The 23,562-nt window shown below is 35.5% G+C and overlaps 1 pseudogene; it reads left to right on the forward strand.

The window, feature by feature from the left end:
• The first annotated feature begins 14,853 nt into the window (after window positions 1–14,853).
• Window positions 14,854–20,854, forward strand: LOC124979478 (elongation factor 1-gamma-like; annotated as a pseudogene).
• Window positions 20,855–23,562: the final 2,708 nt, after the last annotated feature.

Consider the following 23,562-nt stretch of genomic DNA (forward strand, 5'->3'; position numbering starts at 1 on the left):
ATATTTTATAAGAAAGTATATATGTATACTAATATGTATATGTGTGAAGTATATTTATATCAGTGATTTACATAGTGTGTTTTATATCAAACAAAAATTATAGGCCAAAATTTATTATATTAAATCAGTAAATATACAGTCCTCTACTAGATTGTCATTTCTTCCTGACTGAATGTACTTTATTCTTGACATGGCCTTCTCTGCTCTACAGGCTACAACAAATCTCTCTGCTATAGGATCCTGTGCTGTCATGTCAATGTTTACACACTTTTAGTTTGACAAGACCTATGTCATATTATTCAACATATACAATGAATATATGTTATTCTCTATTCTCAACCCAAATAGAGTTATCAAGAACCCAAATAGTTCCTTTGGATTCTACCATCTCCCTAACAAAATCTTCCTTCACAGTAATACTTAGCAATAACCTGGTTATTGAGTTACCTTTCTAATCAGCATTCATATTGTGAACATTATTGTTTGTATGAAAATGTTTAAGCTCAGGTTAAATCTTTTCATCATACGTGTAGAAAAGAAATATTAGGGGTAGTCAAGAAACCACTCCCAAGCCTCACCCCCAGTTAAAACACACAGAGGGTCACATATTCTGTATAAATTTTACTTTTCTTAGCATGATTTTAAGCAGAAATTCTTTGAAACATTCTGCATTTTTTGCTTTATTTTATTGGCTAACCAAAAGGAAAAAGATAAAAGAAAAACCTTCAAAACAACCATGATTCATTCAGTAAGCTAAAATAATTATTTTGAAGATGAATTAAAGATTGTTAGAACAAGATCTTTTAAACACCTTTGAAATAATCATTAATTTGAACATCTTGAATTTGAATTATTATTTTAAAAATGATTTCTCTTTTTCCCTGAATCATGTTCAATTATCTTTCACACTTGACCTTTGCTCTTCAAATTTTTTTCTATCCTACAATGTCTCTAGCAAGTAATTACTTGATAAGACAATACTTAAAAGGCCTGAAGCAGATAACCACTTTTTTAAAGTATGAAAAAGTCCTTTTTAACGTAAATAACAATCATTTATTTTACTTTCTCTTACACAGTGGAAGTACTATTCAACATATAGACTTGCATCCATGTAAAATGTGTGTTCCTGTTTTGTAAGAGAATCCGACAGACACCTTTTGATGGGTACTTGTACTTTTGATCTATTTTTTGAGGTCTGTCGCTTACCTTTATTTCTGTCTTTGTCTAGAGCTTTGAAGTCTTGGTAACCAGCTATCAGTGTCATCACATTTATTATTTAGTGCCTCATTAAGATTCAGTCCTTCCTTTCTGTAAAATGTCTACTGCCTAAACCTACTGGTCAAATTAAAGGCTGGAGTAAGGAAAAAGTGGGTGAATTAAATTTAGAAAAGTCTGCACTTGGCGCTGGGTTTGTGGCTCAGTGGTAGAGTGCTTGCCTAGCATGTATGAGGCACTGGGTTCGATCCTCAGCACCATATAAAAAATGAGTAAAAAATGAAGTTTTTTTTTCTTTTTTAAAAAAAGAAAAGTCTTCGCTTGGACCTATCAGTCAAAATTTCTTAATTCTCATAAATAGAAACTACTTTGATGTCAATGGAGCCCTAACTAGAGGGACTTTTTTCCATGTTATATTTCTGAAACTAAATAATGTCTTTCATGTGAAGCAGAAACAAAACATAAAAGTGTGAATTGTAAGCACCTTAGATTTAGAAACTCATCTTTGAATGTCAAGGCAAGTCTCAGTTTTTAATCATGTTTCAGTTTAGGCCCTTTAAAATTGCTTTTTCACTGTAAGCTCGCATATAGCCATTTAGTTAAAAGCTTTGTTCTTGTCTCAGGAACATGTGTTTGATACTCCATCAGATCTTGTCATACCTGCTGCAGAAACTTGAGGTAGGATCAGGTAGTTGGGGAGGAAAAGCTTTAGAGCTATGTAGGTCTGAACCTGTGCCCTGATTTGATCTCTAGAGGGTAGACTTTGGTAAGCAATTAGCTTTTCTCTCTTTATTTCCTCATCCATAAGTCTGATTTATTAATACTTATAATGTTTCGGGATTGAATGAGAAATATGCGTGACATACATATATATTTATTTAGTGGCAATCATTATTGTATCCATCTTCAGGGTTGATTCTGTCTTTCATTCCTCTTCATTTCAATCATTCATCTTTCATTTCAATCATTTCACTGACTTTAAGGATGTTTGAAAATCAGAATACCCTGATGTGTGATACTCATTAATGAGTAACATAGTGATTTTCCTTACAAAATATTCTTACCTCGATATTTCATTAAAGGAGTCATTCAATTTTTTAAATAATCACAAATTTTTGCTGCACTTATATATTTTTAAGATACAAGGAACCATTTTTATAAAAGTCAGCATGGTTTAGAAGAAAATGAATTAGACCAGGCCTCATAAGGCCTACTTTCTAGCATCACATCTCTACCATTTAATTCAGAGAATGATTTCAGATACTTTTTAAGTTTGTGGTGCTGGGGATTGGACTCAGATTCTTGTACATGCTAAGCATGTTCTCTACCACCAAGCTACACCTCCGGCCCACAGACATTTAATTTTAAGAGGCTCAAAACCATCAACTATAAAATATGTCCTGAATAAATTATCATCAAGTTTGCCCCCAGCTTTAAGGCCGGCTGTGTGTGTGTGTGTGTGTTTACTCAATATAAATCCTGTTAATCATTTTTGTACTTTTAGCACCTAGAATACTATCTAGTCCCTAGTAAGAATGCAGCTTTTGTTTATTTGTTTATTAAAGAAGAAAGGAGCAAAAGACAGAAAGAAAGGAAGGAGAAGGACAGAGAATAGGTAAGAAAGAAAGGAGGAAGGAGGGAGGGAGAGGAGGAGAGAGGGAGGGGTGGAGGAAGGAAGGAAAGAAGGAAAGGGTGTTTTGAAATCTTGCATAAAAAAGACTCTTGGCTGTTCACTAGGCCTTTCATCTAGGCAAACAATATCAATAGATATTAGATTTGGACAGCTATTTTCCTTTTATAATTTAGTTCCTTTTCCTTACATATGGAACAATTAATTCACATCCAGGCACATCATTTCTAACAATTTCATAGCTGCTTGATCTAGGTGTTGCCATCATTTCTAAGCAATAACCAAAATTTTATTAGCTTGCTAAAGGTTTTGTTTCTTAGTGGTTCTATTTTCTTGGCCCATTGTTTCAAGAGGTGATATAATTTAGGGTCAATTTTCTAATGATGTTTGAGAATTCTGTTCTCTTTTGGTCTTTCAGCAAGGTATAATGAGTATCCGCTTCACCCATCTTGCATAATGGAAACTCCTTTACTGGAGTTCCTTCCAAAGAGATGATGGGTTCCTAGGGCACAACCTTCATTACATGCAAAGCATGGTGTCACCAGAGTAGGTGACAAGTGTTTGCTAACTCGGACAGAAAATGATGGCACCTTCTCTAACTTCTATTTTGCAGGAATGTAAACAATCTCAAATTATTATGTATTCAAGTGACAGGTGAAAGTTAAGGTAACATTTCTAAAGAAATTTAGAAGTGATTTATATGGTATCCAGGCAAATTCTTACTCCATAGCATACTCAATAATTTGTTTCGTTTCTCATGGTGCACCCAAAGTAATTGATTAAAGCCTTATGTTTACAGAAACAAAGGATCACCATATGAGTTTTAAACAGCAAACCCTTCACTGCACTTAAAGTTTGAAAAACATGCTCAGCTTTGAGGAAAACTTCTATTGTGTAAAACAAGGCAAGAGAGTACCACTATTTCACTTGGTTCTGCTTCTTACTGGAAAACCAGGGCTTCACTTGTAATTACCAGAGAAAGGCAGGAGGCACTGAGTTGGCTGAAAGAGGCAGGATCACGGCAAAATATCTTACAAGTTACATTTTACAGAACTAGTTCAGGAAACTGGGCAAAGGCAAGACTGAGGAACACAGCAGGCAGGAAGAACAGAGACTAAATCCTCAGATGCTGGTCATCTCCACCCAGGGCTCTGGGAATAAGGTTGTGTATGAGTGATTCAGAGATGCAGAAGGTAAGTGGTCTGTGAAATCACCTCTAGACATCACCTCATTCTTAACACAACAGCTACACGAGTTTGGTTAGGTTTTTCCTTGTTGGTGCTGGAGGTATTTGGGGAAGCGCCTCTGGACAGAGCTGATCCTATGTGGGCTTTTTGGTTTTTGGTTGTATTATTTTTATATGTTCTAATTAGTTATACATGACAGAAGAATGGATTTTGACACGTCACACATAAATGGAGTATAATTTCTCATTCTTCTGGTTGTATGTCATGGAGACTTACACCAGTTATGTAATCATTTATGCACAAGGATACTAATGTCTGATATAGTCTACTGATATTTCTACCCCATATATCTTTCCCTACATTCACTCCCCTCTGTCTTATCCTAATTACCTCTATTCTTCCCTAGCTGCCCCCCCCCCACCTTATTGTGAATTAACATCTGCATATCAGAGAATATATTTGGCCTTCGGTTCTTTTGACTTGGCTTATTTCACTTAGCATATTCTCCAGTTCCATCGATTTACTGGCAAATGCCATAATTTCAATCTTCTTTAAGGCTGAGTAATATTTCATTGTGCATATACACTACAATTTTTTTTTTCATTCATCTGTTGAAGTGCACCTATGTTCAGTTGGTTCCACAGCTTAGCTATTGTGAATTGAACTGCTATAAACATTGATGTGACTGCATCACTGTAGTATGCTGATTTCAAATCCTTTGGGTATAGACCAAGGAGTGGGATAGCTGGGTCAAATGATGGGTCCATTCCAAGTTTTCTAAGAAATTTCCATACTGCTTTCCAGATTAGTTGCACCAATTTGCAACTCCACCAGCAATGCATGAGTGTACCTTTTTCCCCACATCCTCACCAACACTTTTTGTTGCTTTTATTCTTGATAATTGCCATTCTGACTAGTGTGAGATAAAAATCTCAGTGTAGTTTTAATTTGCATTTCTCCAATTGTTAGAAATGTTGAACATTTTTTCATATATTTGTTAATCAATTATATTTCTTCTTCAGTGAAGTTCATCTGTTCAACTCCTCAGCTCATTTATTGGTTGGGTTATTTGGTTTTTTGATGTTAAGTTTTTTGAGTTCTTTATATGTCCTGGAAATTAATGCTCTCTCTGAGGTCTGTGTAGAGAAGATTTCTTTCCTACTCTGTAGGTTCTCTCTTCAAGTTATTGATTGTTTCCTTTGCTGTGAAGAAGCTCTTTAGTTTGATTCCATCCCAATTGTTGTTTGTTGATTTCACTTTTTGTACCGTAGGAATCTTTTTAAGGAAGTCAGTTCATAAATTGACATGTTGGAGATTTGGGTCTACATTTAGGTGCAGGGTCTCTGTTCTAATACCTAAGTCCTTGATCCACATTGAATTGACTTTTGTACAGGATAAGAGATAGGGGTTCAATTTCATTTTGCTACATGTGGATTTCCAGTTTTCCCAGGAACATTTTTTGAAGAGGCTATCATTTTTCCATTGAATGTTTTTGACACCTTTGTCAAGTATGAGATAACTGTATTTATGTGGGTATGTCTCTGTGTCTTCTATTCTGTACTATTGGCCTATGTATCTGTTTTGGTGCCAATACTATGCTGGTTTTTTTACTATGGCTCTGTAGTATAATTTAAGGTCTGGTATTATGATGCCTCCTGCTTCACTTTTCTTGCTAAGGATTGCTTTGGCTACTCTGGGTCTCTAGTTTTCCAAATGAATTTCATGATTGCTTATTCTATTTATCTGAAGAATGTCATTGGGATTTTAATAAGAACTGCATTAAATCAATATAACACTTTTGGTAGTATGACCATTTTGATAATGTTAATTCTACCTATCCAGAAGCATGGGAGATATTCCTTAGAAAGGTCTTCTTCGATATCTTTTTTACTGTTCTGTAGTTGTCATTGTAGAGGTCTTTCACCTCTTTTATTAGATTGATTTTCAAATATTTTAATTTTTTGAGGCTTTTGTGATGGAATAGTTTTATAATTTTTTTCAGTAGATTCATCACTGATTTATAGGAATGCATTTGATTTATGGGTATTAATTTTATATCCTGCTATTTTCTGAATTCATTTATTCATTCTAGAAGTTTTTTGGTGGACTTTTTTTAGATATTCTAAATATGGAATTGGGTCATCATCAAAGAGTGATAATTTGAGATCTTTTTTCCTATTCATATCCTTTTAATTTCTTCCATTGTCTAGTTGCTCTGGCTAGTGTTTCATGATGTTGTTGAATAAAAGTTGTGAAAGAGTGCATCATCTCTTGTTCCAATTTTTAGAGGGAATGCTTTCAATTTTCCTCCATTTAGAATGATGTTGACCTTGGGTTTAGCATACATAGCTTTTACAATGTTGAGGTATGTTCCTACTATCCCTAGTTTTTCTAGTGTTTTGAACAAGAAGGGTGCTATATTTTGTCAAATGCTTTTTCTGCATATGTTGATTTGATCATATGATTCCTTTCTTTAAGTTTATTGATGTGATGAAATACATCTATTGATTTCCGTATGTTGAACCAACTTTGCATTCCTAGAATGAATCCCACTTGATCATAGTGCACTATCTCTTTAATTTATTTGTATGCAGTTCAACAGAATGTTATTGAGAATTTTTGCTTCTATTTTCTTCAGGGATATTGATCTGAAGTTTTCTTTCCATGATGTTTCTTTGCCTGGTTTTGGTATCAGGGTGATACAAGCTTCATAGAAGGAATTTGGAAGGGTCCCATCCTTTTCTCTTTCATAGAATAATTTGGGGAATATTGGTATAAGTTCTTCTTTGAAGGTCTTGCAGAACTTGACTGATAATCCACCTGGTCCTGGACTTTTCTTTGTTCATAGGCTTTTGATGGTGTCTTCTATTTCATTGCTTGAAATTTATTTTTTTAAATTGTGTATGTCCTCTTGATTAAATTTGGGTAGGTCATATATCTCTAGAAATTTGTCAATGTCTTCAAGATTTTCTATTTTGTTGAAGTATAAATTTTCAAAATATTTTTGATTATTATCTGTATTTCCATTTTATCTGTTGTGATATTTCCTTTTTCATCACAAATTTTAGTAATTTTAGTTTTCTCTCTTCCTCTTCATTAGTGTGACTAATGGTTTATCAATTTTATGTATTTTTTTCAAAGAATCAATTTTTTGTTTTCTCAATTATTTGAATTGTTTCTTTTGTTTCAATTTCATTGATCTCAGCTCTGATTTTAATTATTTCCTCTCTGCTACTGCTTTTGGTGTTGACTTGTTCTTCTTTTTCTAGGGGTTGATATATAATGTTAGATCATTGATTTGTTGACTCCCTATTCTTTCAATGAATGAGCTAAATGCAATGAATTTTCCTCTTAGCTCTGCCCTCATAGTGTCCCATAGATTTTGATATGTTGTATCACTCATTTATCTTTAAGTACTTTTTTATTCCATCCCTGATTTCTTCTGCTATTTATTTATCATTGAATAGCATATTATCCAGTCTCCATGTGTTAGAGTAGCTTCTATATTTTATTCTATCCTTGATTTCTAATTTTATTCTATTATGATCTGATAGAATCTCTATTTTTACATAGTTGCTTAGAGTTGCTTTGTGGAATAAGCTATAGTCTATTTAAGAGAAGGATCCATGTGCTTCTGAGAAGAACATATATTGCTCATTGATGGATGAAATGTTCTATGTATGGTCTGTTAAGTCTAAATTATTGATTGTATTATTTTGTTTTATAGTTTTTTTTTTAATTTTTGTTTGAAAGATCTATCCAGTAGTGAAAGAGCTGTGTTAAAGTAACTCAGTTTTAACCCAGTATTATTGTGTTGTGATCTATTTGATTCTTGAAATTGAGAAGAGTTATTTGATACATGTAGATACTCCATTGTTTGGATTTATGATTTTTATGTCTTGTTGATGTATAATTCCTTCAAGCACTATGAAATGGCCTTCTTTATCCCTTATGATTAACTTTGGCTTGAAGTCCACTTTATCTGATATGAGGTTAGAAACCCCTGTTGGTTTATACAATCCATGTGAGTGATATTATTTTTCCCATTCTTTCACCTCCAGTGTGTGGATGTCTTTGCCTATGAAGTGAGTCTCATGGAGATAGCATATTGTTGGATCTTGTTTTTTAATCCAATCTGCCAGTCTGTCTTTTGACTGATGAGTTTAGGCTACTAATGTTCAAGGTTATTATTGAAATTATTTTATTTCCCAACATTCTGGCTTATATCTAGCTTTTAATTTGAATTAGTTTATCTTTTGATTGTCTATTCCTTTAGTGTAGTTCCTCCCTTTGCTGGTTTTCACTTTTTTTTTTTTTCATTTCATCTTCATGGAATATTTTGTTGAGAATATTCTGTAGTTCAGGCTTTGTAGTTGCAAGTTCTTTTAACGTTTATTTATCATGGAGGTTTTTTTCATCTTTGTATCTGAAGCTTAATTTTGCTGGGTACAGAATTCTTGGTTGGCATCCATTTTCTTTTGGAGCTTGATATATGTTATTCCAGGACCTCCTAACTTTGAGGGACTGGGTTGAGAAATCAACTGAGACCCAAATTGGTTTCCCCTTATATGTAATCTTACATTTTTCTCTTGCAGCCTTTAAAATTCTATCCTTATTATGTATGCTAGGCATTTTCATTATAATGTGTGTTGGTATGGGTCTGTTTATACATTTTGGGGTCCTTTGTGCCTCTTGTATTTGTTTTTCCATTTCTTTCTTTAGATCTGAGAAGTTTTCTGATATTATTTCATTGAAAAGATTGTGCAGTCCTTTGATTTGTATCTCCATGCCTTCATCTATTCTGTTGAATCTTAAATTTGGTCTTTTGTGTTATCCCATAATTTTTGAAATTTCTTTCCATGGTTTCTTAACATCTTCTCTCCATGGACATCTATTTTTTCAACATTATGTATTTTGTCTTCATTGCCTGAGCTTCTGTCTTCCAAGTACTCTAGTCTGTTGGTGATGCTTTCTATTGAATTTTTAATTTGGTTTTAATTCCTTCATTTTGAGGATTTCTACTTTTTTTTTTTTTCAGAGTCACTGCCTGTTTGTTAAAGTGATCTTTCACTTCCTATATTTTCTCTCCGATTTCATTATACTGTCCTTTATTTACTGATCGGTTTAACTATTCACAGTCTAAACTTCTCTGACATTTCTTCCACTCTCATTTTGATGAATTCTGTTATTGGAGTATCTTGATTTGTGTGGAACAATTTGTTTCTTTATATTTTTCATGTTGTTTGTATATCTAATAGTATAGATATGAGACAGTACAATTTCTACCCTGTGGATTTACAACATCCCTGAAGGTTTCCAGTACCTTATTCTTTAGGGAGAGACAATAAACAACAACAACCAATGCAAACAATATACAGCATTAAACCACATAGTTCCTACTATGATGTCTACAATGCTAATTATCACAGTAAACAGAAATAATATGATCAGTTATTGCCTATAATAAAGAAACAGCAAGTGTACAAAAGGGTTTACAATTCAAATGGTGGACAAGGAGAGAACAGAAGTGACATAGGATGTGATGATTAAGAAGAGGAATAGAGAAGACACAGGTGAAAAAATAAAGGAAGAGTGACAGAGAGAATAATAGAGATTGACTGTTAGCAAAGAAGATGAGAGAATCCAGGGAAACAGATAGGTAGGAGAAAAAGAAATATATATATATATATATATATATATATATATATATATATACATATATATATATATATATATTAAACATTTTTAAAAATTAAAAATATAAATAAAAGAGTACAAAACTAAACTAAAGTATAGCAATCAAACAGCCTAATTCACACACACACACAAAAAAAAAAACATGAAAAATAACTGGCTTCAAAAATGCTAGAAATAAGAAGAAAAATATGAAAATGTATAAATGTCCATGCACCATCAAGTTCACTATTAAACTGAGAAAAATAATTTTTAAAAACAGAAGGGAAAAAAATCTTGATGAAAAGTTAAAAAATTCTTTCTGTTGGAATTCAAAATATTGTCAGTTTCTTTTCTCAGCAGTTTTAGGTGGAGTCATCTGGTATGTTATGCACCACCCTCTGGATCCCTGGAGTGAGAGGGGTAATTCTATAGGCAGAATTCCTGGAGGCAGCATTTAGGTTTAAGTGGGCTCCAGGCTTTTCACTGAATGCCGATTGGTCTGGAGATTTTCAATGAGCACACTTCCAGTGCCCTGTACTTGCTGGTCCACATTGTAAGACTATACCCCAAGGATATCCCCTGGGTTCCACTCATGTGGTGGGAGAGCCTATTCTTAGTACCCCATATCACCTGCAGACCCCAAATTTCCTGATCTTTCGTTCAGTTTCCAAACAAGCTCTCCCACCCCCAACCTTCTTATTTCCCAGTCAGAAGGATTTCTCCTAGCAGACCCTGCAAGAAGTCAGATTGTAGAGGAAGGGGTAGAACCTGGTGGGTTTCCATGACCAGTTGTCTCCTGTGTAAACTTCTCTCTGTGTTTGGTTTTCTCCTGGTCACTTTAACATAGTCTATGTTGTGGGTTTATTGGGCCTGTAAATTTGGGCCATACTTGGGTTTTCCTGGAATCAGCCCCCTCAGCTGCTGCCCCTGCTGCAAAGCCTGGAGAGATGGTGGCTTCTTTCCCCACACATGGATATCTTGCAACAGCACATCTTTCAGGTGTGTTGGGCAATGTCCTTGATGTCTAAACATTCTGTACCCAGACACACCTTGGGTCTCTCAACAATGCAGGTTCTTTTAATTCCCTTATCCCTCTACTAGGCTCACAGAGGTACCACTCAGGCTGGTGCTTCCATCCCAGCCACAGTAGTAGCTGTGTCATGGGGGATTGTTTTTCCTTGTTTTATTATATTCAACCTCTTATGTCCTTGGTCTTCTTTCAATGTCCAGTTTTAAATACTAGTTAAGTCCCCCCACACACTGTTTTGTTCACCTACTTTGCAGAGAAGCTGTCTGCTTTCTTGGTTTTACACAATGGAGTAGCCAGGAATGTGAGTTCCTCTATTCTGCCATCTTGAAAAATCTTCCCATGTGTTCTTTAAGCCTAGTTCATACATTACTTCTACAAAGCCTTTCTAAGTTGCTACAGTCCTCAACCTGAAATTAATCTCCACCCCCTCCCACATTCCATTACACATGCATCTTTTTCCTACAGTCTGAACACTTCAGATATTGAATTGTAATTCTCTGAGCCTACATCTTTTCTCTCCTAGGAGAACACCTTTTAATCTTGTATTTTAATTCTTACACCTCAAACTAAAAGTCTTTCAGTTGCTGTTGAAGTTAGAATAACACAACAAAGGGAGGTGGATAATTTGTTATTAAAAATGATGAATTTTCAGAAAATATTATATGAGAAAATACATAAGTTAAAACATGAACTTACAAAATGAATCAAGAAATGAAAGACAGAAAACTAATGCACAGGAAAATCAATGCAGGCTAGAAAAGGAAGAGTTTCTTAGAGATAAACATTCTCTTCCTTAATACATGTAAGAAACTTCAGAGATATTCTTTCTTTACAGTCAGTTTATTAGACTTTGGGTTGACTGTTCTGTGTAAATTGGTTGCATGTATAAATTGTGAAAATATTTTTAAATGAAATATCCACTGTGTTGATAAGCATTTAGCATGTGTATTGATTTTGCAGGGAAGAAGGGTGCTAGGAAAATGGTTTTCTAACTTCATGAACCACTACCATGGTTATTTGTTCATTTTTGTGTTGTTTTTCTACATTTTTTAGGAGATCTTTGCCAGATTAATTCTAATAGCTGGTATTTCAATCATTTCAATGGAAGTATATGCTTTTCTGATATTACAGTAATTGTCCCTCTTTCTTGGTGCCTATATTTAATTTATCCAACAGATATCTGATATGTGGGAGCTGCTAGCGCAGACAATGAAGATAGAACAGTAAAAATAAAGGCCAAATCCCCACAATTTAATTACTGATTTCTAGGTGGAGAGACATAAAATCAATAAATACACACACAGCATTCCCTAAGTGCTATCAAGAAAGAATATGGAATGGAAAGGGCATAGGAATTGCAGGGATTGGTGGAGGATGGTGATTTAAAAGAGCATGATGCAAAAAGTTATGACACAGAGCTAAAAAAATATCTGAAACTGTGAGGCAGAAACCATATGGACACCTGGGAAAAGAGGGGTTCAACCACACAGAGAAGCAAGTGCTGAGGCCTGCAGGGAGGGGCATGCCTGGAGTACCAGAGGAAACACCTATGGGCCATACTCAGGATCTGGCTTTTATCCAGAGTGAAAGGGAATCTGTGAAAAGTTTTGAGCAGAGCAGTAACAATCTATTTTCAGTTTTGGCATTCTGTCGAAAATGGAATGTTGCTGTCCAGGAGCCACAAAAAGCAAAAAGCAGACCAATTAGGGAGGCCATTGCCACAATCTAAGCAAGATAAACAGCAGCAGCTTAGACCAAAGTGGTAGTTTTGGGGGGAAAGGTACAAAGAGGCTAAATTTGGGCTATGATGTTGTTTGCTGTAATCGTGGCCTTGGTTATTTAGAACAATTCAAAGTAATAATATGGGAGAAAAATGAAAAATCATTTCACAAAAGGTACTAAGAACTGGCCAGATAGAGAGGAATTTCAGAATGAGTTCTCAGAAAAAAACAAAATTCCAGAAACTTAAAATGGGTCATTTACATTGCTTTGGCTCAGAAGATATGTGTGTGGGGACAAGGAGACCAATTAACATTGTGATGGACAATCTAGGACAGGGTAGAAGCTAATGCCAGGGGTATCAGAAGACTAGAATAAAGTGAGATAATGCACATAACAAGTAGAACCCAGGCATAATACAATAGGTACATTACCTAGGTCTAATACCATAAAGTTGGTCCAGAAGTAAATTCAACCCTCCTCACTCCCAGGGGATGAAGCAGAGCAAAGAAAGAAGGAAGGTGGAATATCCCCATCTCATTTGAAGGATTAAAAGTATATACACATTTTTAACTAAAAGGATTAGCTTGTTATTTTGTTTACCTTTTGAATATTAGTTCATACTTTGGAGTTCTGGGATGAAATAATTTCTTCATCTAAATTAGAATTCCAGTGAAAAATTTCCCTACATGAAAGAACCATTTCTGAGGAAAAACATGGTGATTTTAGTGATCAGAGTTGTTTTTTTTTTCTTTAACACTTATTTACTTAACATTTTAACTAACGTGATATTTATTTAATATTATACTTTGGAAATGTCTTATAATTTCTAAAATATTGGATATGAAAAATTAGAAGTTTTAGAAGAATATTATGCAACATTTTATTCTGATCCAAGTATATGATGTTCAATTCTATTATTTTTTAAACAAAATTTATACAAGAAATAATGTAAGATTTGCTCTTAAATCTACTTTTTAAATTTCTACAAGGAGTAAATATGTAAATTTCTAAATGAATAGCTACATATAACTATGATCATTTAATACTATTAAAATTATACAAAGACCAGAGATCTTCATTCCTTCCAGTTAAAAGGAATTGATATGTGTATTATAGGCTTACTTTTAGTAATACACTGTCTTCTATTAGGAAAATAGATCTATTAGGAAAATAGATCAATTGAAGACTGTTTCAATAAGAGTTTTGGAGGGTTTGTTTGTTTCTTTGTTTTTAGCCTCTGAGAATAAGAAAACTACCTTTGGTTAATTGCCTGAGATGAATGAAATAAGAGTCCCACAATTACAGGACTAGAAATCAGAAATCATTAAAATAAATATGCTTTATTTAGCACTAGAATGTTACTCAAGAACTAAAAGAAACAAGCACACAAAAATGTACAGCTGGTTTTAAAGTATGATGTCCTTTGAATTCCTTAAAAATATCCAAAGACTATTAGGAGTCCTTGTTTAATCAAGCATAGAACCTGATATGAGAAAGTGAAGAAGAGAGCTAAGAATAGTGGAATCATGCACTTACACCAATTTAATAACACATTTCAATGCATTAAATTTGTTTTAAAAAATGAAGGTTATAAATTTGTAAACAACATGTCATGCAAAAAATATTTCAGTGGCTCTATTGCATTTCGACAATGGAGATCTTAAAGTGTCTCCTTTGGAAAGTTCAGGAAGCACAGGTAAGCAGGGTCTGAATGTATAAAAGTATCAAGCAAATTACAGAAATTGAGAAAAATAATAGAAATTTTGATCTACCCCCTTCCCTTCCTAATTCCCAGAGCAGCAAATCTGTCAATAATTTCTCCCATTGATTATTGGTGCCAACTCTTCACATGCTTCAAGACTCTGCTCAACCCCACATTCTCAAGTTTTCACATCTTTCAACGTTACTGCCACTGTCCCATTTAAAGCCACTTCATCTCTCTTCTGGACTATGGTATGTCCTTTTACTGACATTCAGGTTTCCAATTTGGTCTCAACGTAATCAACTTTCCAACTACAGTCAGAATGATTTTTTTAAAAGCTCATCTAAACATGACAAGGCCCAGCTTTGAAGCCTCAATGCATTTGCATATATTTTAGAATAAAGTTCAAAATCCCTAATTTGGCTCGTAACATTCTACAGTCCTTGTGGTAACCAAGCACTCCACTAGCCTCTATGTTCAGTGTGTATTGAACAGGGTTTCTTCCTTGGAGGGGTAAGGGCAATGATGTCACCTACACACAGACACTGGGGACTCGGTCGAGGTGGTAGTGAAGCAAAACCCATTTATTGTGCACAAAGCTTTTGGTTACATAGACTATGCAGCTGCTTATGTGAGGGGAGGCTCCTTCTGCATCAACCAATGAAAAGGTCATTAACTCTGCTTATCCCGGATGTTCCCAAGGCTACAGGCAAGCATCACAAGTCCACAGGATGGCGTTCCAATCCAGCCTGAGAGGTGGGCTTTTGCTCACACCATTGACCCAGTGACTGCTGCCAAGTATGCCTGTGGGACATTGCCTACAAGTGTGCCCCAGGTAGACCGACTTACTTCATTCTTTGTATGTGTTTCCTGCTCCCTCATCCCTCAAGCACATTCACATTAGTCATCTTTCCAGACAGCCTCCCCTATCCTTTATCCTTGCCAACTCTTACTCATCCTTCAGCTTTAGCTTATACTTCACATTCTCTCAAAAAAGCATTCACGACATCCCCCAGAATAGATCACATTTCCATAGTACTCTGAGTTTTTCTCTCATGCATCTAATTATAAATTCATTCTCTGTCTTCTCTATTACACATTAAATTATCTGATATGAAGGATTCCACCATTTTAAACACTCTGAATATTTGGTAAATAAATGGATAAATTAAGGACCTCATATTGAGTAATGACCCTTGTACTGTCATCTTAGTATACCAGCATGCTATCACTTAGGATGAAAAATTTCCCACAACCCCTTATTAGAGTTCCTTTCATATCTCATTGACAAGTCTATCAAATTTCAAAATCTGAATAACCATAGTTCATCTGTTGGTGATTCTCTCAAGTAATAGTGTAGTCACATGAAGAAGTATTTAATTTAGCTCACCACTGACATAATCACATAAGTGTATTTCCTCAAGACAATCACTGTACGTCAGTAGGTAGATAAAATGCTTTGGCTTACTTCCCATTATGTCACAAAGTGTTTTAGTCAGATTTTTCACTGCCTTAACAAAAAGCCCTGACAATTTTGAGGAGGAAAAGTTTATCTGGGGGCTCACGGTTTCAGAGGTCTCAGTCTATAGATGACTGACTCCATTCCTTGGGGCTCAAGTTGAAGCAGAACATCATGGTGGAAGAATGTGGTAGAAGAAAGCATCTCAGGACATCATACCAGGAAGCAGAGAAAGGAAGAAACTTCCTCTCACCACAGAAAAATATATTGCCCAAAGGCACACCCCCAGTGGCCTACCTCCTCCAGCTATACCCTACCTGCCTATAGTTACAACCCAGTTGTAACTTTTCCCTATTAAGGTATTAATGTACTGATTAGATTAAGGCTCTCATAACCCAGTCATTTCACCTCTAAACTTCCTTGCATGGGCTCACGCATGAACAATTGAGGGATGCCTAATATCTAAACTTAACACAAATAATACAAAAAGTGTGTTCTTAAGGGTCAAGATTTTATACAATCAATAATTCCACTGCGTTAGCAGGTATATTGTTAAGTAAAGTATATCTCCATGTATTTTTACTGTAAGTTTCTGACATAGAAAAGAATCAGCAAACTGTAGTTCACAGGTCAATCTAGCCCAGGGATGCATTTTTTCTCAAATAAAATTTTACTGGAACACAGACATGGCCATTTATTAATGTCTTGTCTATACACGTATTTACTTTTCAAATGCAGAATTTCATAGTTAAGACAGAGATGACTTTATGGCCTTCAAAGTACAAAATATTCCCTATCTGGACCTTTACATAAAACAAACAAACAAAAATACTGACTCTAGCCATCAAAGGAAACAACTAAAGTATAGTTTGGGGTCACTGCTTTCATTTTGGCAGACAACTCAGTGGTTTTGCTCTGCATGGCTTCTGCATAATCAGATTAAGTACCAATTCAGTGAAAAGGACATATAATGCCTTCGTGTCACTATGAAAATAATTCTGTTTTTAGTATTCACTGAAAGAGTCTTGGAACCTTCAACTTGTGTGTCACACTTTGCAAACAGCTCTCAAGTTTATGATATGCATTATCTCAAAATCTAACATAAATTATAGTTTTAAATCTTTCAGACAATGCCAAAAATTTAGAATTCCTAATCATAACTTACATCACACTGAAGTATGCAGATTCTTTCTATACCTAAACCCTATATCACGTTATTATTTTTATTTTAAAAAGTTAATATTATCCAATTATCTCTTCAAATGTTGTTTCCTACCTCTTCAAACTTCTGTCACAGATCACTTGCCATTTTCCCTGAAGGATACTTTATAGTATCTTAATTTATCTGTGATAGTGATATATGCTTTTAGTTTTTATTTGTTTGAAAATATTTTTATTTCATGTAAAAATTAAAATTGTTTCAGAATCTCTAGTATGCTAACTTTAATGTATATCAGAATTTTTAACATTAGATATATATTATTAAATCTGCTATTTAATTGGTATAACAATATAGTACAATTGATGTGTATAATATATAAATATAAATAACAATATTAAATAATAGATATAATATAGATATTAAATACACATTTGTTCATATATGTCAAGATGTATGTGAATTAGTTTTATTCTTTGAACTCAAACAAAACTCTTGTCTAGATTATGCCATTTACTCCTTAAAAGAATACTGAGAAAAACTGAAACCAGGAGAAACTTTGCAGAAATGTCTAAACCAATGAATAGTGAATTCAGGTATGAACCCATGCTAATCTGATGCTCCAAATCATGCAATTTCCACTATACCATAGTCTAATTAAAAGAAACTTGATTAATCAGATATGATGCTAGCATTCCAAGCACACATAAGCTACGTAATATTTTCATGGCTTTTGTTTATGTCTATAATGATTAACTAGTGAAACATTCTTTGAGAAATGTTAACTTCTTCAGAATTCTTTCAAATCACTCACTTTGTCAAGTTGCATAAAATTCCAAAATTCAAGATTTATATGGGCAGTAAATAATAGAACCTTTTCATAGAGAGTGAGACAAAAATGTATATTAACCTGTCTAGGATCAGTATCCCAGGGAGATACTCTCTCATCCAGTACCACCAATTTCTCCCCCATACAAGCAGATCACTAAAATGTAACTAGTACTTCCCCTTAGCCAAGAGAGGAGCTACCCATATTGTTAATATTTTCAGCACACTCCTTTAGCAATTACATGTCTATGATCACTCACCTGGGACTGCATATGTGTTGTGTCAAATTGGCATTTGTCTTTCTAGATTAAAAGCAAGTAAGTATCTTGCCTGAAGTAATCACTCAGGAAACGCCAGCTGACATGAAATCCAAGTGCTCCCTCTTTTCCTGTTTCCTGCATTACTTGGATCTTCTGGCCTCTACCTCCACACTTCTTCTTCCATCACTAGTAGTTCCCTGTTCCCAAGTCTCTTGGCGGGGTCATGCTTTAACAAATCTCCTCATTTACTTGCCAGAAGAATGCTATTGAATGTATAAAACAGAAGCGTCTATTCTAAAGAGTCAAAGGTAGAAAAGGATTTTTTTTGGTCCTTCTTTCTTTTTAGTCCTTGTTGTTGTTTTTCTTGATGCTCTTTTCCTAATCCCTTTACCCTGTGCTCAAGGTTACTTGAGTACTAAGGAAAAAATCCTTTGAATCCCTTGACCTTGTAATTTCACAAACCTGAAATTTATCTTACTCATTTCCTCCCTTTACACTGGATCTGAAAATATAATTTAAAAAGTATTTTATATTTCATGCATTGAAGTAATATCCAGTTGTGGAACAAAATGAGTAATATGATGACATCATAATTTACAAGATGCACTAAGTAAAAAATTAAAATATAGGACCATGTGTAAGAGCATAATCATATTTATAAAACAGAGAAATTATTTGAATGGCTAAATATGTTTTACATGAATTGACTATGAGTGGGAAGGGAAATACTACAGAATAGTTTCTCATTTTTCTCTTTCAGAGGAGAGAAATGTTATTCACATATTCCTTTGTACCATTCAAAAATTTTATGATATGGTCAAATAATTTCAACCAAAGTTTAAAGTGATACAATTTTTGATTTCTCAAAATTTGACTATATAGGTGAGAGAGAGAGAGAGAGATCCAGTGTACAACTAAGGGGGGCACAATATTGATGTTACTGGAAGATCAGTGAGTAATCTTCTGACCAAGATTAATTTCACACTTCCTGTCCAGGTTTCCCTAGTGCCTAGTGGACTTGAATGAGGGTTTAATTGCAAATAAAGGAGAATATGTGGTTGTTCCTAGAGAGCTTGTTTGGACATTGATGACAGTTGCTTGATTTGGATTATCAAGGACACCAATTCACAAGGAACAAACTAGAGATTGTGGAAACAGGGTTGTCAGAACAGGAGACGAGGAGGAGCACCGCAGAGTGTTGGTGCAAACAGGAATAATCAAAGTCCTGCAGCAAAACCACCTACCTGCACAAAAAGGAGTTTGGGTGTGTGGCTTTTAAATCTCATCCTTTCTCACTGGCCATCTTTATACACCTAAACATCAGCACATGCCAGCCATTTTTTGTTGAAAATAAATGCAAAAATATGCATACTGGCTTTCATAAAACCAACTCAACGTGCAAGTGAACACTGTAGAAAAGCAATTAGTAAGACACTTAGGAATTACATTTGAAAACATTCTGAAAACTGCACGTATTAAATTGCTATCCTAGATATTTTGCTGTGAAGTTTCACTGTAAATGTAGCATTTAAAATGGTTACAATATATTGTTTTTAAATAGAACAAACATTGTAATATATGTTCTCATTAATCTTCATCAAAGAACTGCCTTCAGAAAGATCGAAAGCTGTTAAGATTTGTGTACAGGGTCCCAGCCGCCATGGTGATTCCGCAGAGAAAGCAAGGCTCTCATCGCTGCTCAGTAGAGCGGGGCTCAGGTCTGCGTGCTGCCCGCACCACCCCTTTTCCACTTTGGTCAAATCAACCGCACCCCTGAATTTCTCCGCAAATATCCTGCTGGTAAGTTTCCAGCATTTGAGGGTGACGCTGGATTCTGTGTGTTTGAGAGCAATGCCATCGCCTACTATGTGAGCAATGAGGAGCTGCGGGGAGGTACTCCAGAGGCAGCAGCCCAGGTGGCGCAGTGGGAGAGCTTTGCTGATAGTGACATAGTGCCTCCAGCCAGTACCTGGGTGTTCCCTACCCTGGGCATCAGGTACCACAACAAACAGGCCACTGAGAATGCAAAGGAAGAAGTGAGGCAAATTCTGGGGCTGCTACTTGAAGACAAGGACTTTCTGGTGGGCGAAACAGTGACACTGGCAGACATCACAGTTGTCTCCACCCTGTTGTGACTCTATAAACAGGTCTTGGAGCCTTCTTTCTGCCAGGCCTTTCCCAATCCCAACCGCTGGTTCCTCACCTGCATTAACAGCCCCAGTTCTGGGCTGTCTAGGGGGAGGTGGAAATGTGTGAGAAGATGACACACAGAACCAATCTAAAAGTGTCACCTCACGGAAAGAGAAGGGTTCACTGGAAGAGAAGCAGAAGTCCCAGGTTGAGTGGAAAAAGAAGAAAAAAGGCAGCTGCCCCAGCTCCAGAGGAGGAGATGGATGAATGTGAACAGGCACTGGCTGCTGAACCCAAGGCCAAGGACCCCTTTGCTCACCTGCCTAAGAGAACCTTTGTGTTGGATGAATTTAAATGCAAATACTCTGATGAAGATACACTCTCTGTGGCTCTGCCTTATTTTTGGGAGCATTTTGATAAGGATGACTGATCCTTGTGGTATGCTGAGTACTGCTTTCCTGAAGAGCTCACCCAGACCTTCATGAGTTGCAACCTCATCACTGGAATGTTCCAGCGATTGGACAAGCTGAGGAAGAATGCCTTTGCCAGTGTCATCCTCTTTGGAACCAACAGTAGCCGCTCCACTTCTGGAGCCTGGGTCTTCGGAGGCCAGGAGCTTGCCTTTATGCTGAGTCCAGATTGGCAGGTGGACTACGAGTCATATACATGGCAGAAACTAGATCCTGGTAGCAAGGAGACCCAGAGGCTGGTTCAAGAGTACTTTTCCTGGGAGGGGGCCTTCTAGCACTTGGGCAAAGCCTTCAATCAGGGCAAGATCTTCAAGGGAACATCTCTTGCCATTGCCCAGTTGCTGCACCTGCCCTTCAGGGAGATGGGGATCATTAAAGGAAACTGAACGTTGAGAAAAAAAAAAAAAAAAGCTGTTGAGATCCTAGGCTCAGATTTCACTGCATACATAACCTGCCTCTGCACATGGTCTTATCAGTTTATAGTGTCAGCTTTGTTCTCCCCATTTCCTGTCTCTCTGCAGGGTAGGGCAACTTACTTGGTTGAAGATTTTTAGTTCTATCACCAATTGATTTCCAAGTGAATATTTTTTCCTTTGAGATTTAGGTCTTATTCTTTTCTCTTGGGAAATTTTATCAAAATATATTTTTTTCTTACTCGTCAGTCAAAGGATTAATATCTGCAAATGAACAGAACTTTTTAGATCTTATCTAATGCAATCTACCAGATTAACTGTATTAATAGTAGTACTACTAGTAGTTAGTAGTGATAGTAATCGTAGTAATAGTATTTACGAAGAACAAATTCTTTCTTTCTATTTTGACACAATTCTTGGAAAATCAGCATCTTTTTCTTTCCCAAATTGACAACCATTCACTATGATTTCAAGAGGATAATGGAGGATAATGGCCTACCACCAAAAAACCTTGTTTCAGTTTTTTTTTTTTTGGTTTTGGTTTTGTTTTTTTCCCCAGCCACTGCTCTGCTCTTTGGGTTTGACTCTTCCTGATTTTGCACAATGACCCATGCCAACATTCCCTGCACATCTCAAGATTTAGGAAATCACCACTGCTTCCAGGAAACGTATGATGCCCAACCTCAGCAAACAGACTTAGCCAATATTACAGTAAAGCTTGAGGCTACAGGAAAGCTGTTACTGGGCCAAATGTTGTTATAGAGTTGAAAAACAGATTACTCTTTATATTTTGGTTCTACAGAAACCTTTTATAAAGTACTTATACCTAAGGAAATACAGAAATCTAATTGTCAGAAAACACTTTAGCTAAATGGAGTCAAACACTAGCTGTTGTGTCCTTGTCCACATTGTGAAAACTCATGCTTAAATTTTCTCTTTTTAGGGGGAAAAGGTAGGATAACAAAGCCAAACATTAGCTAATTATAAATGCAGCTGCTCTTATCATTACACTTATTAAGCGACTGCATTTATTACCAGCACCAATGATTTGTTTTACTGTCCTAATTGCTACTTGGTTGGTTGGAAGTGTTGGCTGTCAACCTCCGTAAGGACTTGCACTCTACAGTTGCTGTTAGGGCTTCTTTAGAATGGCTCTTAGCAAAGTGTTCACTCAGGATTTGTGTTAAGAACAAAAACTTAGCTACTAGCATAAAGAGTGATATGAGTCAGCGCTCTTCTATGATTAATTCTCCTTAACAAGAAATTACTGTCTTTTATTCTCTTGTTTTTTCTCATGAAGGATTTTAGGTTTTTACTTGGTTAGCATAATCATGTCTTTTGTAATAGAATTTATCAAATATTGTTCATGTTTTGTTTTTATTTTTCCATTTTATTCTTATCTAAATAAATACAAAGGAATCATGTAGTGAAAAAAATTCAAAGGTGCCAACAGATATCCAGTAAAAATTTTGTTTCCCTTTGCACTTCCATGAACCCTACATAACAATTTGATCCCATCCCTCAAATAGTCACTACCCCCACAGAATATTCTCAAATTGCACTCACAAGTTTGAACTTTCCATTTCTAACTCATCAAATGACCAAGGTGTTTGAATCTTTTTCTCGAAAGTAAAATTAAATGAAGTGATGAACTAAACTGAATATTTATGCTTTATTACATGATCTTAGTAGTTTTTCTTGGCTTCTTTGAAGGAGTTACTTGATTATGTGCTTTTTAAATTCTTGAAAGTTGTAGTTGACAAATGAGAAACTTCTGAGTAAATTATGTATTAGTATCCTTATTTCGGTGTTGTTTATTTCATTTCTTCTCTTGTGAAACTGAGCTGTTTAATAAGGTTCTCCTTTTGCCATCATTATGAGTGTTAGACACATGAGAATGAAATCAGTTGATCCACAGCCATAGTCATAATGGTTTTAGATCAGCAAAACTTCTTGCAATTTGCTTTCTTGATTATTCACATTCATTCATTTATTATAATGTTCAATTTCCTTATTCTGCACATGCATTTTATTTTCATTTGAGATGCTTCATCCAGATGATCAGATCATAATGTAAATGTTTTCTAAAAGTAAAATCAAGTTCTTAAACAAAATTGCTTTTCTTCTAAATTGGAATATGAATTAAAAGTTGAATTCATATACTGAAGGGTAAAATCTATTTATGATTCATAATTAGCAAATGGATTAGTAGGTTTGGTTTTTTCATCAAAATTTTTTATTTTGAGATCATTTAAGATTCACACAGAGTTGTAAGAAATGATAAAAACCCCATACATTCTTTCACTCCATTGGTAACATCTTGCAAAGGAATAGACAATACCACAACCAGGATATTCACCTTGATGACTATCAAGATACCTATCTCCATCACCACACAGATCCTTCCTGTACTGTTTATAGTCATGCCCACTTCTGGTTCAGTACCAACACCTCCTTAGCTTTGGCTACCACTGATTCATTCTGTATTTCTATAAATATTTCATTTCAAGAATGTTCAGGGGGAGTTTCAAGATGGCAGACTAGAGGGCAGCTGCATTTCATGTTGCTCCGGGACGCAGGATTCAAAAGAGGAGATAGTGAGAGACTTGGGACCAACTCAAAGCCGCTGGGTGAGTCTCTCCCGTTGGGGAGGCGGCCCGGATGGGGTGGTAGCCCCAGAA

Source organism: Sciurus carolinensis, chromosome 3, assembly GCF_902686445.1.
Source record: "Sciurus carolinensis chromosome 3, mSciCar1.2, whole genome shotgun sequence".
Lineage (NCBI taxonomy): Eukaryota > Metazoa > Chordata > Mammalia > Rodentia > Sciuridae > Sciurus > Sciurus carolinensis.